Below are 19,280 nucleotides of genomic sequence, written 5' to 3'. Positions count from 1 at the left end.
AATGATAAAATGTAGTATTTTGCACATTTTTAACTACAATGCAATTTATTGATAATTATTCCTCTTTTTATAAAATATAAAAATTTCTATCATTTTATTGTAATTAGTTAAATAACACCATTTTTGTACATTTTTATAAATTTCAAACAATTTATTGATAGTTGTCATATTTTCAAATATTAGGATATTCTATCAATTTATTGTCTTTCAAAAAATAATTACTACAACACAATTGTAATAGTTACATTTTAAATAAATACTACGAGAGTTCTTAATAAAATAAATATATTTCTTATATAACACAGTCTAGTAATTACATAAAAGCCAGTAGAATTAATTTCAAAATACGGATCGAATCCAGTCAAATCTAATATCCCGCCAACATCCGATGCGACAACACAAGTGATATGACAAGACATTTGATGCGACTAGACACTTGACGTGACTAAACATTGACATGCCATGACCTTTGATGGGACTTAACATCATTTTGTCCATTGGACAATGACCATGGGACAAATAATGATGGCACTTTTTGTACAATGGGTAAAAGGATGTCCTTTTTATATATATATATATATAAACAAATACTCCCTCCGTTTCAAATTAGATAAGGTACTTTCCTTTTTAGTCTGTTTCAAAATAAATGACATATTTCTAAATTTGACAATACTTTACTTTTGAGATACCAATATTACCCTTACCTCCCTTCTTCAAAAAACTGACACGGGCCCACTGAATTTAAGAGTAAACAGTTTGTTATAACTTTATTAGGTTAGGTTGAAAAGTCAAATGTTTAACAAGTGAAGCCGCTACGTGTCAGATCTTTTCATGCTTGTTGGCATGTGGCTTCTTCCATTTTGGTTCTTTCACATTTTTTGCTGCAGTTACAATTATTTTCCTCGAAATTGGAATATTGCGAGCCATATGTAACTTACTTACGTGCTTCATTTTTAATCCCAAATTACCACTAAAGAAACATTTATTGAAGTTATAAAGCGACGTTATTTGACCAAATTCACTAGATAATCGACCACAAATACTGCCGTGATTCAAGACTTATGGTGACGAATGACACCAATAAATTTTCAAAAATCTGCAACTGCTTATAAAATGGATTTTTGTCTAAACCATCATGATTATAGAAATTGCAATCTTCTCTCTAACCAAATCATTTTAGCATCTCAAGAGAAAGAAAAGCACTAATGAAATTTTATACTCCTATTTCTTGTTAAGTCTTCAAACATCTTATATGTACCAACACGTAAGAAAGTTTCCTAACCATTTGAGGATTATAAAAGACAAAAATACAATTCTATCTCCTTGCAGAATAATTTTAGAAAGTTTAAATTTCTTAGTCACAAGTCTTCCAAAAAGTTGAAGGTACCAACAAGTAATTTCAATAAGGAATTCGTCATCCTTACACCATACCAAAGTGCAGGTTAACCATATTTTCAAAGTAGAGGTTACAAAATCTTTACAGAAATAGAGGTTACACAAAAACTACATGATGCCCAATGCTACAAAACAGAGACGAACTTTACAAAAATAAGTTATAGATAACCTTGATCTATTACTCTAGCTTAAAGTAGAGCTAGAGCTTCATTAACAATACTAATGTCGTAACAAACTTGAGTAGGAAGAGTTCCCTGTCGTTCTAGCATGTCTTTTTTCATATGTGGCACTTTGTAGTTATTTTCACTTTTATCTTTCATCACTTCAACCATGCAAGATTGTAAAGTCAGAAACACATGATTCAACCGTTCAACTTTCATGTCATTAAACGATTTCTCGACTGTATTTACTAACTCGTCAATAGTTTTAGGAGCCATTTGATGTTGAAGAGATTGAATAGCTCTGAAGAATCTGAGGTCCAAAATATTTTAATCTGGACTGTTAGGAGGTTGAAAGCAAAGCCTAATATCAAATCCATCTTGCTGAGCAGCTTCGGTAAATTGCAAGTCATTAACACTAAGGTGAGGTCTCACATTATCTTGTTAGATAAAAATAGGAGCATTTGACTATGAAAGTGGTCATTTTGATCGAATCGCTGGATGAACTTTTTCAATTAAACAAGTCCTAGTGACATCTTTAGTGACTGATAAAATAGGCTTTGTTTCTAAAGTTCCAGCTACTCTGTTTTTGCTATTCCTTTTAGCGGGTTCCTTGAACACAAAAGGAAATATTCCTAGTTTTCCTGAAAATAACTCAGTTCCATCTTCAGCAAACCTAGGGTGCGCAACAACAGCCATAAACATAACTTTTGTTATAAAATTTTTACTTTTACAAGATCTATATGGGTTTGGCTCTTGTTCTTCAGGGAGAAGATATAATTTTTCAGATGTTTTCGACAAAAAGAACCATTTTTCATCTATATGAACATAATTAAACATGTCTGAAAATATAGGATTTGAATTTAGCGTACCAGACTCAATCATTGATAGACGACATTGAAGTTTTGCCTTCTTATTTTCTCCGTCAAATGAGGCTTTATGGCATTGGTATATGACCTTATAGCTCTTTCTTTTGATGCGTCGAAAAATAGTTGACGTTGACATATCCATAGTACATGCCAAAGATCGAATATTTGTTCGGCGACAAAGAGGAATTTCTTTTACCATATTAATGTCGACTTGAATTCGTTTTCTCCCAACTCTACCTATAACATGCGGAGACACATTTAATGGAGTACTGTTAGTGACACTTAATTTTATTTGTTGCTAAATCCTTTCCACAGTACTCCTTGAAGTATTAAATAAAATCACAACTTGCCTTAAAGACCCATATTTAACAACTCTATTTTTGCTTTCCTTCAAAAGCCATTCGGCAATAGTATGACGCTCCTCAATATTTAGGCGTCTTTTTCTAATAGTTGAGTCTAATTGCGAGTCACTCATTTGTGTATAATTAATCTCATATGCTAGATAAAATAAGATTAAAGAAAATAATCAGAATGTAAGAGAAAATTAGAAACACCAGGAGATAAAACAGGATTATAAAGAGAAAGAGTGAAAGCATAAGTGAATAATCTCAAATATCTCTACATAAATACACAAGCTTTTCACCTAATTAAAAAAGAGAATTTTTGGCGCCACAAGAATGAAAGAGACATTTTTTTTTGGCGCCATAAGAATTGAAGAAATTTCACATAAACTTTGTTTAACAAACCTGAGATACAGAGAAATTCACTCAAAAATTTTGGTGTTTACGCACTAGACCTTTGATCTTAGAGTAGCCAGTAGACTCTGAGAATTGAAGGAAGAGTTTTTTTCCCATTTGGATTAAAAGGGCTTACAGTGAATTTTTTTATTGAGAAAGAAGGAATCACTCAATTTCTTGGCTGCTATAATATATTAGATATCGTGCAAATCTTTTATATACTAATCTAATGTAGAACCTTACTCTCTCTATTATATTACTCTATTTTTTTTTTTTTTCATATTTCATCATCAAATTTTGTATAAGATAAGTTGATTGAAGAAGTTTTATTTAATTAATAAAATTTCCTCTCTTTTTTTGTTTTATTTATCCACCACTTAGTATATTATACGTAAAGGGGGCGGGGGTAAGGTAAAGGGTTTCTGATACATCTAGAAAAATCGAAACCAAGACTAGGAATTTTTAACAAACATGATCAAGAATCATTACTTTTTCGTTTCGACACAAGAAAAAAAGATTTTTCTACACCTCTTTCTTGTGTCGAAGACTAGGAAGACAAATAATCCCTCATAGAATTTTTTGTTCCCCACATTTATCCCCTTCTTCCGTATGTCTAGTATTTAGAAAAATCTGACTTTCTTTCTATTTAGAATAGAAAACTATCGATACGTCTTAGGAAATGCTTGATAAAGCATGAGAATGGAAATAAGGAGCAAATATAGGATTTTGCGATTAAAGTTGATAGAATCGGGGGAAGATAAGGGGAAATCGACATACATGTTAATATTGTAGAGAAGATGAGATATGTGGCTCACAATTTACTTAGTATCTACTTTATCATAATTTTTATTAAAAAGCTAGTATGTGGGCTCTTAAGGGTAAAATTAGTACTTAAGGTTATTTGACAATAGTCTACTTCTTCTGTTTATTAAAATTCATGAAAATTCATGCTCAATCAAACTATCTCATCTAATTTGAAGCGGAGGGGTACATGTTTTGGTTTTATAGGGGTACACACACCACTTTTTTTTAAGGCCTAAATCCGACGAGCTTTTCTCTTCCGGTTACTCTCTCACACCACCGGCTACTGCTCATCTCTCATCCCTTCTCCACGCCATCGCTGCCGTAGACGAAGTCGCCGGAGGTGGCTGACCTCCATTAACGTCGTCCATCACCCTTGCTGCCTCTGGCTTCGTCTCTTTCTCATCGCCATTTTCTTCTTCTTTCTCATCTCTGTCGCTTGTCTTTGGCCAGATATTAACGAGATCTGGTAGGTTTGATCAGAAATACAAACGCCGGCGATGTTTTCCTTGAGGTTAGGCGTTATTCCGGGGGTCGCCGTCGAAGTAACGCCAACAACAACTGCGGTCGTTCGTCTGGCCGGAAATTGCGTCCCTCGCCGGCGATGTCGCTGTTGTTGTCGGATTCTCGTTTTTGTGAGATAGGGATGGTTTAATGTTGTTTTACCTGTGATTGATCTTATGTCTTCATTTTTGGCAACTGAGTGTGACCTATAATTTTGTGTTTTTGTTCGATACTGCCATTCTTGGTTGCTGCTCTTCTCCATCTCAGTGATACTAACACTTTTGGCTTGGGATTTGACGTTTGACTTCTCCGGTGACACCTTTGGTCTTGCTTTGATACTTTCATCCAGTACTTGGATATGAGTATTACGATTTGGTGGGTTCATTCTTTGAGTTAGGATATTATTAATACTGTTAATTTGCTCGAGTCCCTGGCAGTTGATACATCGTGACTTGGTTCCTTCACAAATTTGCACATTTGATTATGATGTTGGTACTTTGGCGTATGAATCTGCTGTGTGTTTATGTCATATCTCCGTTGCACCATTTTGGATATTGCTAAATTTTGAAATTTGCAGGAGGATCTGTTTGCTTGTAAAATATTTTTGGTATTGTTACTGTCCGTGTCTGTCAATTGAGCACGATGTTGGTATTGAACAAAATACTATACTAGGGCCGATGAGAATAATATTTTGAGGTCACGATGCCCCGAATGATCCTCTGGACTTGGCTCGAAATAACGAGGCGATGATGATAAACATTGGAAACGAAAAAAGATGAGAACATGAACCAACAACAATCTATGGGAGGCGACACGATTGGCCACTGGAGTTGCTACCGAGGTGGTTCCCGTTCTCATGTCTAGACGAATATCGTATATTACATGTAATTGAGCCTCATATATTATTTTTAAACTATTTTTTAAAATTATATTCCAAAACTATTTTCCAAAAACCTTTTCTAAAAACATCTTCCAAACATTTTCAAAAGAAATATTTTTCCAAAATATATTTACTTTAGTTTAAATTTATATTATATTATTTCACTAATGCATTTGTCTTCTTCATTTGCGAGGTACCCTATTCAGTTATACTTTGGAAAGATGACGCTCGGAGACAAAGATGAACTTCGTCAAAATTCCCCACTTCGTGACTTCCCTTTTCGGATGTACCCAAAACGGAAAGAATAGTGAAAACATAGATATATGTCGTATTGCTTGCTGATATTGCTTATTTGCTAAACATTTAGGGAATTGCATCTAGTTAATAATCGGAGTAACTTGCAATATTGTGCGTTAAATAACTCTTGAAGTGTGTATAGGATGTTAAACATATTTTATGATGTGATTAATTAATTTAGGACCAGCGTATACCTAACTAATTAGATTAATCATATCCAAAAATGTTCTTGCGAAAAAATAAAATAAATAATTTTGTCTTTGTCTTCAAATTATATGAATATCTTTTCGAACCACTTTATGTATAAAATTATTCTTTAATTGACACATCTAAAGTAGGGAAATGTAGTTGGACTATCATACTATTTTTTGAGAAACTTAGACCTTGTAGTCATTCGGGTTTGGCTCACATAATTGTGTTCCAAGACCATGACTCTGAAAATGATCTTTTGTTACTCATCAAATGATAATTCATTATTAGCACAAATCTTTTTTTTGCATTGATACAATAATTGTTTATGTCATAAGTATTTTGATACATCTTTTCTATATCATATACATTCATAATTCATCAAATCAATTCTTTTAGTTTATCCATTATATATTAAGATTGCTCAAACGTTGTTCTTTTTCACCTCTATCAATCATTTAGAGTAAATTTTTTATTTCTAACTTTTTTTACTCAAATAGTTAATCTTTGCACATAAATTAGATTCTTCCAAAGTATTTTTTTCTCTTTAATTAACATTCATTTAGCCAATTCATTCCTTAAATAACTTCTTATACAAGTTCATTCATTTTAAAACAAAATATTTTCATACTTCATTTATTAAATTAAGTGTAAGATATAGTGTTTGTATGTCATATGACTTTGTCTTGTTTGTTGCATTGCTCTTTATTACATCTTCATACTTTAGCTAAAATACTAACATTATCCCATCTTCACTTAACTTGTTCTCTAAAATATCAAATTCTTCTTTTAGTTCTTGTGCATCGATTTCAAAGAAAAAAATATAAATTATTTCATACACTATGTTCATTTGCTTCTCACTATATGTGCATGTAAACATAAATATCCTATTACTCGCTTGTTACAATCAATTGTCCTTTATTTAATTTACTCTTTTTAATTATTCTTGTATATATTAAATTAACCCTTTTCTTACCCTACTCATTATATAAAACTACTCAAAGATAGTTCTTCCCCACTTTTGGCCAATCACTTTAAAGTGAGTTTTCTTTTTCTTTTACATTAGCCTATCACTCAAAGTAGCTTACCTTTTGTTATAAATCAAATTCTTCCAAATGCATCCTTTAACTATAATTCATTTAGTTAATTTATAAATAGCTACTACATATTTTCTTTACCTTTTATCAAGTCATCAACATATAATTCTTATATACTTTATTCACCCCTTTTGTAAATAATTTATTATATATAGATATTTATCTTTCATCATGCGACATTCTTGTTCGATCACTCTTCATTCAAGTTACTTTACCATTCTTTGTATTTATTAAATTAATCACTCTTTTGAATCTTTCCTCATTTGTTTTATTGAGTCCGCAGGAACCATATTTTTGTGGATCTTGAGGGATGCCTAATACTTTTCCCTCGAGATAACTTGAACCCTTATTCAGAATCTCAACGGTTTCGTAGACCATAGTCGAAGTGTACATTATATAGTGTAATATAGGTATCCTAGTATACCTTAAATATTAGGTGGTGACTCTAAACTTTAACTAACATTGTAGAGTACTATAAATTGTATATTATTTTGACTTGTGCAGGACTAAGATACTGTCTATGCCAGGTTTGCCACGGTTAGAGTGAAAGGGTATTATGTTCCTAGTAGAGTTGTGTTATTTCTAAAGGCTCAGCGGATGGTTGAGGAGGAGTGTGATGCTTATTTAGCCTTTGTGAGAGATGTTAGTATTGATACCTCTACCGTTGAGTAAGTTTCAGTAGTGAGAGACTTCCCAAATATGTTTCCAGCAGATCATCCAAGCATGCCGCCCAATAGGGATATCAATTTTGGTATTTACTTATTGCTGGGCACTCAGCCCATTTCTATCCCCCCCATATCGTATGGCACCAACAGAGTTGAAAGAGCAGTTATAATAATTGCTTGATAAGGGTTTCACTCAGCCTAGTGTGTCGCCTTGGGGTGCTCCGATTTTGTTTGTGAAGAAGAAGGATAGTTTTATGCGCATGTGTATTGGTTATCGGTAGTTGAACAAGGTTACAGTGAAGAACAGGTATCCGTTACCGCGCGTTGATGACTTATTTGATCAGCTACATGGTACCAGAGTGTTATCGAAGATTGATTTGCGGTTAGGGTATCATCAACTAAAGATTCGGGATTCGAATATTCCGAAGACTGCCTTTAGGACTCGGTATAGCTACTACGAGTTTCTTGTGATGTTATTTGGGCTGACCAACGCCCCAGTAACATTTATGCACCTGATGAATAGTGTATTCCGCCATATCTTGATTCATTCGTCATTGTGTTTATTGACGATATCTTAGTGTACTCGCAATCGGGAGGATCATGAGCAGTATCTGAGGATGGTGCTCCAGACCTTGAGGGAGAAGAAGTTGTATGTAAAATTCTCAAAATGTGAATTCTGATTTGATTCGGTGGCATTTTTGGGTCATGTGTTGTCGAGTGAGGGGATTAAGGTATATCCGAAGAAGATTGAAGTAGTTCAGAGTTGGCCCAGACCATCTTCAGCTACTGGGATCTGGAGTTTCCTTGGTTTGGCTAGGTATTATCGTCGTTTCGCAAAGGGTTTCTCATCCATTACTGTACAATGACCAGATTAACCCAGAAGGGTGCTCTTTTCAGATGGTCCGAAGAGGGTGAGGCGAGCTTTCAAAAGCTCAAGACTACTTTGACTACAGCCTCAATGTTGGTGTTGCCTATGAGTTCGGGGTCTTACACTGTGTATTGTGATACATCACATATTGGGCTTGGCGTGGTATTGATACAAGACGGTAGGGTGATTGCCTACCCATCTCGGCAACTGAAGGTTCATGAGAAGAATTATCCGGTCCACGACTTGGAATTGGCAGCTATTGTTCATACATTGAAGATTTGGCTGCACTATTTATACGGTGTCCCATGTGATGTCTATACCGACCACCAGAGTCTACAACATTTGTTCAAACAGAAAGATCTTAATTTGTAGCGGAGATGGTTAAAGTTGCTTAAAGACTATGATATTACTATTTTATATCATCCCGGGAAAGCCAATGTGGTGGCCGATGCCTTGAGTCGAAAGGCGGAGAGGTTGGACAGTTTAACATATCTAACGACAACTAAGAAGCCACTAGCCATGTATGTTCAGGCCTTGGCTAATCAGTTTGTTAGATTGGATGTTCCGGAGCCCAGCCGAATTTCTGCATGCGTGGTTTCTCGGTCTTCTTTATATGATCGCATCAGAGAGCGTCAGTATGACGACCCCCATTTGCTTGTCCTTAAGGACACGGTATAACACAATGATGTCAAGGTTTTTTTTTATTGGAGATAACAGTGTGTTGTGGATGCAAGGCCAGTTATGTGTACCCAATATAGATGGGTTACGTGAGATGATCCTTCAGAAGGCCCACATTTCACGGTACTCCATTTATCCGGGTGTCGCTAAGATGTATAAGGATTTGAGGCAATAATATTGGTAGAGGAGAATGAAGAAAGATACATTAGAGTATGGCTCGGTGCCTAAATTGTCGGCAGGTGAAGTATGAGTATAAGAGGCCGGGCAGTTTGCTTTAGAGACTTGAGATTCCCGAGTGGAAATGAGAGTGTGTTATCATAGACTTTGTCGTTGGGCTCCCACGGACTCAGAAAAAATTTGATGCAGTATGAGTGATGTGGATAGGTTGACCAAGTCGGTTCATTTCATTTCGGTGGTGATCACCTATTCTTCAAAGTAGCCAGCTCAGCTCTATATCCACGAGATTGTTCGACTTCACGGTGTTCCGGTATCCATCATCTCCGATCGAGGTACGTAGTTCACTTCGCGTTTTTGGAGAGCTATGCAGCGTGAGTTTGGCACACGGGTTGAGTGGAGTACAACATTTCACTTCCAAACGGACGGGCAGTCTGAGCACACCATTCAGATATTAGAGGATATGCTTCGTGCCTGTGTTATGGATTTCAGGGGTTATTGGGATCCGTTCTTGACGCTTGCGGAGTTTGCCTACAATAACAGCTACCAATCGAGTATTCAGATAACTCTTTATGTGTCCCTATATGGGAGACGGTGTCGTTCTCCAGTTGGTTGGTTTGAGCCAGGAGAGACTAAGTTGTTGGGCATGGATTTGGTTCGAGATGCCTTGGAAAAGGTCAACTTGATTCAGGATCGGTTTCGTACAACCCAGTCTAGACAGAAGAGTTATGCTGATCTGAAGGTTCGTCATGTAACATTTTTGGTTGGAGAGATAGTTTTGCTTTGGGTTTCATCCATGAAGGGTGTGATGAGTTTCGGGAATAAGGGCAAATTGAGCCCTAGGTATTGTAAGGCCCCGTAAAATTTCCCCTAAAACCCGAGGTTTCGTGATGCTGGAGTAGACTAGAACTTGCGGCGGTGGTATTTGCATTGAAAATTTGGCGTCATTATTTATTTGGGGTCCATGTGGATATATTTACTGACCATAAGAGCCTTCAATATATTTTCAAGCAGAAGGAATTGAATCTGAGGCAGAAAAGATGGCTTGAGTTACTCAAGGACTACGACATTGATATTCTATATCATACGAGGAAGGCTAATGTCGTGGCGGATGCTCTTAGCCGGAAATCTATGGGTAGTTTGGCTCACTTGGAGGCATATCAAAGGTTGTTGGCCAAGGAGGTTCATCGATTGGCTAGTTTGGGAGTTCGTCTTGCAGATTCTAGTGAAGGAGGAGTGATTGTACAAAATAGGGCTGAATCATCGCTTGTTGTGAAAGTCAAGGAAAATCAATACAACAACCCAATGTTGGTACAATTGAAGGAGGGGATTCATAAACATAAGACCATGGCCTTTTCTCTTGGCATGGATGACGGTACACTAAGGTGCCAAGGGTGACTATGTGGTCCAAATGTGGATGATCTCCGGAAAAGAATTATGACTGAAGCTCACACTTCTAGGTATTTCGTGCACCCGGGTTCTACAAAAATGTATCATGATCTTAACAAAAGTTTATTGGTGGAATGATATGAAGAGGAATATAGCAGACTTTGTGACGAGATGTCCAAATTGTCAGCAAGTGAAGGTCGAACACCAAAGGCCTATTGGGTTGCACAGAACATAGAAATTCCAATGTGGAAGTGGAAAATAATTAATATGGACTTTGTGGTAGGACTATCTCGCACTTCTTGTAAGTTCGGTTCGATTTGGGTGATTGTGGATCGACTCACGAAATCAGCACACTTCTTGCCGGTTAAGGCTACCGACACAGCGGAACAATATGCTCACTTGTATATCAAAGAAATAGTCAGGTTGCATGGCACTCCAGTTTCTATCATTTCTGATCAGGGGCACAACTCACGGCTAATTTTTGGAAGAAATTTCAGCAAGGTTTGGGTACTCAGGTGAATCTTAGTACAACCTTTCTTCTATAGAGCGATGGGCAGGTAGAGCGGACTATTCAGACGCTTGAGGATATGTTGCGCGCTTGTATTCTTGACTTCAAAGGTAGTTGGGATGATCATTTTCCGCTCATAGAATTTGCCTACAACAACAGTTATCATGTTAGCATTCAGATGGCACCGTTCGAGACTTTATATGGTAGGATATGTAGATCTCCCATTGGGTGGTTCGAGATTGGGAAAGCAGAGTTGATAGGACCGGACCTCGTGCATCGGGCTATGGAGAAGGTTAAGACCATTAAGGAACGGTTAAAAACTGGTTAGAGTCGTCAGAAGTCCTATTCAGATGTTCGTCGTAGGGATTTGGAGTTCAAAGAAGATGATTGGGTATTCTTGAAGGTTTCTCCCATGAAGGGTGTAATGCGATTTGGTAAGAAAGGGAAATTGAGTCCATAGTATGTCGGACCGTACAGAATTATTTAGAAGATTGGTCAGGTGGCGTACAAGCTTGAGCTACCACCTGAGATGTCATTAGTGCACCCGATATTTCATGTGTCTATGTTGAAGAAAGCAGTTGGAGACCTGACACTCATTGTTTCGGTTGAGACTATTGAGGTTAATGAGAAATTGACTTATGAAGAGATTCCAGTTTCTATTATTGATCGGCAAGTTCGAAAGTTGAGAAATAAAGAAATTGCCTTCGTGAAAGTGTTATGGCGAAACCAGCAGGTTGAAGAGGCCACCTGGGAGGCCGAGGAAGAAATAAAGAAGAAGTACCCTTATTTGTTTGAATAGCTATGTAATCGTTCTATGAAATCGTTCCCTATGAATTACGTATCATTTGTACAGTTTATGCTAAGGGTGTTCCTTTTCAAGTAATATATTGCTTATGAGGCCACGATTGGTGTTGTTGTTATGTTATATTGCGTCATCGGATTATGTATATGCTGTTAGGATTGGTTTTTGGGATTCTCTGACATGTGGATAGGCTTCAATTACAGAGGAGATTCTAGCAAAACTTTTGGAAATTTAGGGAGTTAGTCAAAAATTTAGAACTGCTGGTGTGTGTTATAGCAACTGAGTCACATTGGGTGCTAATGGTGAATTTTGACTGTCATTCGAGGACGAATGATCTTAAGTGGGGGAGGATATAAGGCCCCGTAAATTTTTCCCTAAAACCCGAGGTTTCGTGAAGAAAATTTTTAGAGGTGCAGGGCATTTTTGTGGTCAATTCTACGGTCGCAAAACTGATATGCGGACCGCAGAACTGCCGCAGACTGAGGCAGAAACCTGGGCAAATTTCAGACCATTATGCTGTCCATTATGCGGCCGCATAATCATTTCGCGAACCGCATAACCCATCGCAGATCTAACATGAAATTTTTCGGAAGGGAGTTCTGCGGCGTATTATGCGACCGTAGAATAGGCCTGCGGACCGCAGACCGGTCGCAGGGTGGGGCAGGATTGCCCAGTTCCGGAGGGACATTATGCGGTCCACTTTGCAGACTATTTATGCGATCGCATATGCAACCGCGGATCTGCATCGGGGATCATTTTTGGAAATTTTCTTATCCGACCCTATTTTGATATAAGGCCTTAGGGGGTCATTTTGAAGGCAAAAATCTAATATTTATAGAGAGAAGTGAGAGTGTTCTAGAGAAAGAGGAAGAAGCTCAAGTGCTTTGTTCATCAAGATCTTGTCCAAGCTTTGAAATCCAACAAGGAAATCTCATCTTCACTCAAGAGGTAAGGTTCTAACCCTAATCTTCAATTTCAAGTTTGGGGTAAGATATGGGTGATTGAGAGTATGATTCTTGGGAGTGAGAGTATTATACATACATGCATGTACCAATAAGATTTGTGGGAAGATTGTTGAGCCGAAATGGGTAAAGATTGGGTTGTGAAGTAAAAAAAAATCTTGTGGAAGAATCTTGTAACCAATTTGCACATCTAGTGTTTGATAAAATGCTCAAATGAGCTGAAACCATGAATCTCTCCCTAATTATGGTTCAATTTTATTATATCTCTAGTTGATTGGAATTGCTAGAAGTGTTGGGACGTTGTGGTCATCTAAGGAAAGCTCAAGCAAGGTATGTTGGCTAAACTCCACTCTTAGAATTGAATCCCACGGTATTCATGTAATTTATGTAAGTCCCGAGTTGTTCATTATAAAATTGGCTATTCCGAATAAGCTTGTGTTGAAAGATATATGTTCAATATGTATCCCAAATGCTTTTATCATGCTATGTTATCACTTGAGAATGTGTTCAAAGTATGGGCTGTGCATTAAAAATATTTCGACTTCAAGTCAAGTTCAAACGAAGGTTATTATGCCAAATTTTGTGAAAAATCTCTATGTGCCTAACACTCTTAATTGCTCACATGTGTACTAAAAACCTTGATTTGAAATGCCATGTTGTTGATGATGATGATGATGTTTGAAAGTGAAAAAGGTGAGCATGAAATACTAAATACAGTCGACGTGCCAAGAATGATTTTATAATTATGGCCATTAGTGCCAATGAAATAAAAAGATGTGAAGGAAGTATAAAACGAGATGATTGGTAGAAAAGGATGATATCGATCTACACATCATTGTGGTGAGACGACCTAGCCGATCGGGTCGTGATCGTACGCCATGCCACACATATGGTGGTGATTGTGCTGGAAATTGTAATTAAAATTATGATTGTGGTTGATGTCTCGAATGAGACGGCCTAGCCGATCGGGTCGTGATCGAACTCCGTGCTAAAAGTACGGTGGTATTGTGAATGGTGGCATATTGGTACTAAAGATCTCCCAACTTAAGATATGGAAATTTATTTGAACACTGTCTTGGTCCTAACCTGAGGTTTGATGTTGTTTGAGGCTTCCACTGATATTATGATTGTTCTTGCTTGTATTATTAATCGTTCTATTAAGAGGGTGTTTTGTCATTCATACTAGTACTATTCCATATGTACCAATGTCTCTTTTTTTGGGGGCGCTGCATTTTCAATGGATGCAGGTGGTTCCACAGTCGGAGACATTGATCAGTGATAGCGGTACATCCTCTTCCCAGCTGACTTGGTGAGCCCCACTTCATTTCGGGGTCATATATCCTTTGTTTCTTCTGTATTGTGTTTGAGGTATAGCCGAGGCCTTGTCACCGGCACTATCATAGTACTCTTTTGTATCTATTAGAGGCTCCGTAGATATATTGTGGATTGTATATTAGTGCTGGGGGAGTCAAACAAGTTATGTTGTGTTTGAATTACTTGTTCCACTTCAGACCATGAAAATGTGTGTAATTTGAGACTTTAAAATGAAGTAACTAATGGTAATGAATTAGTATTGTATACATGATCTCCTTATTGTCTAATTAAAAAAAATATGTATTCTCTTTATTCGTAAGTGAGTTTGGGTAGAAAGTATCTAAAAGGCTTGCTTGATCAGGTTCACTCGGTTGAGCGCCGGCCGCGCTCCCCCAGTTCGGGGCGTGACAGGTATATCAGACCTTTTGAAATCCTTGAGAGAGTTGGTGAGGTGGCCAACAAGCTTGCATTGCCACCTAGCTCATCTACAGTTCATCCGCTGTTCCATGTTTCTATGCTCCAGAAGTATTATGGTGATCCGACACATGTTTTAGACTTCAACACAGTCCAAGTGGACTAGGATTTGACTAATATTGAGGAGTAGGTGGCTATCTTGGACAGACAAGTCCGGAAATTGAGATTAAATTCTTCAATGAAGGTTCAATGGAGGGGTCATCCGGTCAAAGAGGCGACATGGGAGACCGAGCACAACATGCGAAGTTGTTATCCTCACCTTTTCATCACTTCAGGTATGTCTTTATGCATGTTCGAGAACGAACGTTTGTTTTAAGAGAGGGAGAATGTGACGATCCGACCGGTCGTTTTGTGTAATTGCATCCCGTTTTCCCTTTTGATGCTTCACATATGCGTGTTTATGGTTTTATAACTTACGGGGTTGATTGGTTTCATTCTGAGAAGAATTCGGGTTGAATTGGACCCTTTGATTCTTGGCTTAGAAACTTGAGTTGTTTATGTTGACCAATGGTTGACTTTTGTGAAAACGATCCCTGAATAGTGTTTTGATGGCTCTGATAGCTTTGTATCATGATTTTTGACTTGGGCATACGCCCGGAATCGAATTCGAAAGTCTGTAGGTTGATTTGTGTTGTTTTACCGAAAATTGACAATTTAAAGTTTAGAAGTTTGACCGTAGGTTGACTTTTGACTATTGGGATCCTAATTCGGTTTTGGAACTTGAAATAGGTTTGTTATGCTATTTAGGACTTGTCTGCAAAATTTGGTGTCATTTGGAGTTAATTTGATAGGATTCGGACACTTAGTTGCAATTCTAGAAGTTCTTGAAATTTACTTTGAAATTCATGCGTTTTGGTGTCCGATTCGTAGTTCTAGATGATATTTTTGTGTTGTAATCGCGCGAGTGAGTTCGTATGATATTTTTAGACTTGTGTGAATGTTTAGTTTGGAGCCCCAAGGGCTCGGATGAGTTTCGGACATGTTTCGGAATGTTTTGGACTGAAAACAGGAATCTGGTGTGCTGATGCCTCTGGTGTCGCATTTGCAAATACCAGGTTTGCAATTGCGAACTTAGCAGGGGTTCTCAGGTATCTCAATTGTGATACTTGGGTTGCAATTGTGAAGTAGTTCAGGAAATTGGGTAGTTTGCATTTGCGACAAAAGAATCGCATTTGCGATGAGGATAGGCTTCGCAAATGCGAAGCCAATGTTGCATTTACGACCTCCTCTTAGGTCGTCAGTGGCCGCATTTGTGAGGATTTCTTCGCAATTGCGAGCATTCACAACGCAATTGCGAGCATTCACAACGCAATTGCGACATCTGCAATGAACAAAAGGTTAGAAAAGTCCAGATTTAGTCTCATTTCTCACATTTTAGAAACCTAGACTCGGTAAAAGGCGATTTGGAGAGGAGATTTTCATCTACAAATATTGGATAAGTGAATCCAATCAATATCCAACTATATTTTATGATTATATTTTAGATTTAACACCAAATTTATGTGAATCAAAGAGGAAAAATTAAAAACATTTATCAAGTTTTTGAAAAATGAGAAATTGGGTTTTGAGAGTCGATCTAGACTCGGATTTTGAAACTAATCATATATATGTACTCGTGGGGTTATGGGTAGTCGAAATCTACCCTTGGACTCCGATTTTTACCGGGCGGGTCCAGGGTTGACTTTTGTTAACTTTTTTGGAAAAGTGTAAAGATCATAACTTTATCTATTGTAATTATTTTTTCTTGTATTGTTTGATGATATTGGGTCAATTTTGGTTAGATTTGAGCCATGTGGAGGCGGATTTTAGGGAAAAAGTTATTTTCGAGGGTTGAGTTGGCCTAGTTGAGGTACGTATCTTACCTAACTTTGTGGGGGTAGGGGGAGAACGACCCCTTATGATTTGGGATTGATTGTGCTATTGTGTTATGTGAAAGCTGTGTACGCTAGGTGACGAGTGAGGTACACGGGTTATATGTGGTATTTTACCGGTTTAGGTTATTTAGATGCTTTACATGCCTTAATTGAATTGTCATATCCTGTTTTAATTCTTGTTGTTAATCTACTCTTACATGTGTTAGTTTATCCTTATATGCCTTATTTGACTTTGTTAACACTTGTTCTACCTCTTTCTTGTTGTTTTGCTCTTATATGCCTAGTTGAAGTTATTGCCTTCCTTATTACCTTGTTACATATTAATTGTTGAATTATTTGTAATTGAAGTTGTTATTTCGTGAAATATTTTCTTGTTGAGTTATTGGTGTTGAAGTTGTGAAAGCCATTATCACGTCGAGGCGAAGTTGTTAATCGTTGATATATCTTCCTTGTTGAGCAATTCACATTCATTGTTATTGTTGATATTCTTGTACATATTGTAGTTGAGCCATGGGCTAAATATTATAGAAATATTGATGTTGTTAATTTTTGGCAAGTTGTGGCATATGGGCACTTGTGGTGTGAGTTGTGATTGTATGGTAATATTGATGCTTATGCGGCAGTATAAGGATATGGGTTAGTGTGCATACGATAATATAAGGTATAATTTATGTGCGTGTTGCTAGTAAGGGAATTACTTGAAACTATGCGGCGTCATAAGTTGGGCTAAAGCGTATGTAGCTATTTCAGAAAAAATATTTTCAAACTATCTAAATGTAAGGCTCACGCGACGGTATAAGGTAAGGTTGTGATTGAAATTAAGAAATGTGAATACAAGGCGGTTCGTTGATTGTGATTCTTGTTGTATACGAGACGGTACCTCAGTTGTGATTCTTGTTGTATACGAGGCGATACCTCTGTTGTGATTCTTGTTGTATACAAGGTGATACATCGGTTGTGATTCTTGTTGCATACGAGACGGTACCTCGGTTGTGATTCTTGTTGTGCATCTTATGTTGAAAAGAGTTATTGGCGGAATAGTTCTTGTTGCTTTTATTCTTCCTTGTCTTATCAGTTTTGTCCGTATTTGACTATTGTGGTTCTATTTATTTGTTTCCTTCTTGTTTTCTCTATGCTTACAATTTCGTCATTAGTCTACGTTATTAACCTGCTTCGTTATCATTTATTTCTTTACTTTCCATTACTTCTCATTATTATATTTTTGTTTTATTTATTATGTCCTAGTAGATGTCTTGACCTGGTCTGGTCACTATTATACTGAAGTTAGGCTTGATACTTACTTGGTACTGTTGTGATGTACTCATACTACGCTTCTGCACATCCTTTTGTGCAGATCCAGGTACGTCTGTCCGTACTGGACATTAGTGATTGATTACAGTTATTTTTCGGAGATTTCAAGGTATACCTGCTCGGCGTCCGCAAGCCTCGGAGTCACCTTTCATTATTTTTTCATTCTATTGTATTTCTTATTCAGACAGTATTGTAGTAGACATTCTAGATTATTCTCTAGAGCTTATGACTCAGTTCCACCGGTTTTGGGAGAAGTGTTGTTGAGATCCTATTTTGGAGGGTTATATGAGTTTATCAGTTTTACTTTAGTATTTGTGTTTGATTATTTATGTTAATTTATTATTAAATATTAAGCTTACTTAATATTAGAGACTATATTCAATCACGATATTCTAAGGTGGAAAATTGAGGTCGTGACAAGTTTATTTTTGTCCTTATCTTATTTCTTTATTAATTAAGTTGTTCGTGCAATATGGTAAATACAATGAACTTTATGTACTTATGATGGAACGCACTAGCTCTTTTTGAAACATGGGACTATTTAACTCTTCATTCGAGACGTTGCTATCAATTTGCTCGGTTTGATATGGGTAACAGCAAAAGTTGAAGTGTTTATTTTCTTTCTTTCTTTCTATTAATTTGGGTTTCACTTTAGATGCACTGTAAGAGGTTCTTTCGGGTGGGAAGCAGGACGGGTCCTACGAATGGGCATCTCCCACAATGTAAGCACCATTGCCCCATACCCGAGAAGCAAAAGTTCTTATATTTGTAAGAGTATGAAAATACTTGCATTTCCAACTTAATAAAATAAAAATAAAGTAAATAATTTAAATGGAATATACTATTGCAAGAGCTTTTATGAAAATTTTCGTAAAGGGATGAAAAAGAAATAGAAAGGATTTTGAAAAAATATTACATAGTCAATTAAAAACAAAAGAAGCTAACAGCTGCTTTACTTCATCCAGTTTTCAATATAAATGGATTAGAAATAAAAAGAAGAGAACAAAAACATATTTGAGTAATTAAACCAACAGAAAATAAATTCAAATCATAATATATACATGAAGTTTTTTCCCAGGTTGTCAACCAATTGCTTTGTCGTTGCGAAGAAATATTTGGAATTATTTTTAACGTAACTGAACTAATTGCTTCTTACGCTGTCTACATATAACTTAGTATCATATTATTATTTCAAAAACTATATAGATTAGTTATAAGGAAAAGAAAAGTAATTAAAGCCTTTAGTTTCTTTAAAAATATGTCACGACCCGGAATCTCAACCTCGGGGTCATGATGGCGCCTAACATCTACTTGCTAGGCAAATGACGTGGAAC

At 36.7% G+C, this 19,280-nt stretch overlaps 2 long non-coding RNA genes across 2 annotated transcripts; both read left to right on the top strand.

The window, feature by feature from the left end:
- Positions 1-4,029: 4,029 nt before the first annotated feature.
- Positions 4,030-14,553, top strand: LOC138908971 (uncharacterized). Its single transcript, XR_011415441.1, has 2 exons — positions 4,030-5,305; positions 5,551-14,553. It is a non-coding gene; the product is annotated as an uncharacterized lncRNA (long non-coding RNA).
- A 103-nt stretch (positions 14,554-14,656) lies between these two features.
- On the top strand, positions 14,657-18,254 carry LOC117273083 (uncharacterized). Its single transcript, XR_004503045.2, has 2 exons — positions 14,657-15,036; positions 17,990-18,254. It is a non-coding gene; the product is annotated as an uncharacterized lncRNA (long non-coding RNA).
- The last annotated feature ends 1,026 nt before the right edge of the window (positions 18,255-19,280 follow it).

Source organism: Nicotiana tomentosiformis, chromosome 4 (assembly GCF_000390325.3).
Source record: "Nicotiana tomentosiformis chromosome 4, ASM39032v3, whole genome shotgun sequence".
Classification (NCBI taxonomy): Eukaryota; Viridiplantae; Streptophyta; class Magnoliopsida; order Solanales; family Solanaceae; genus Nicotiana; species Nicotiana tomentosiformis.
This window is presented reverse-complemented; position numbering and strand designations above follow the sequence as displayed.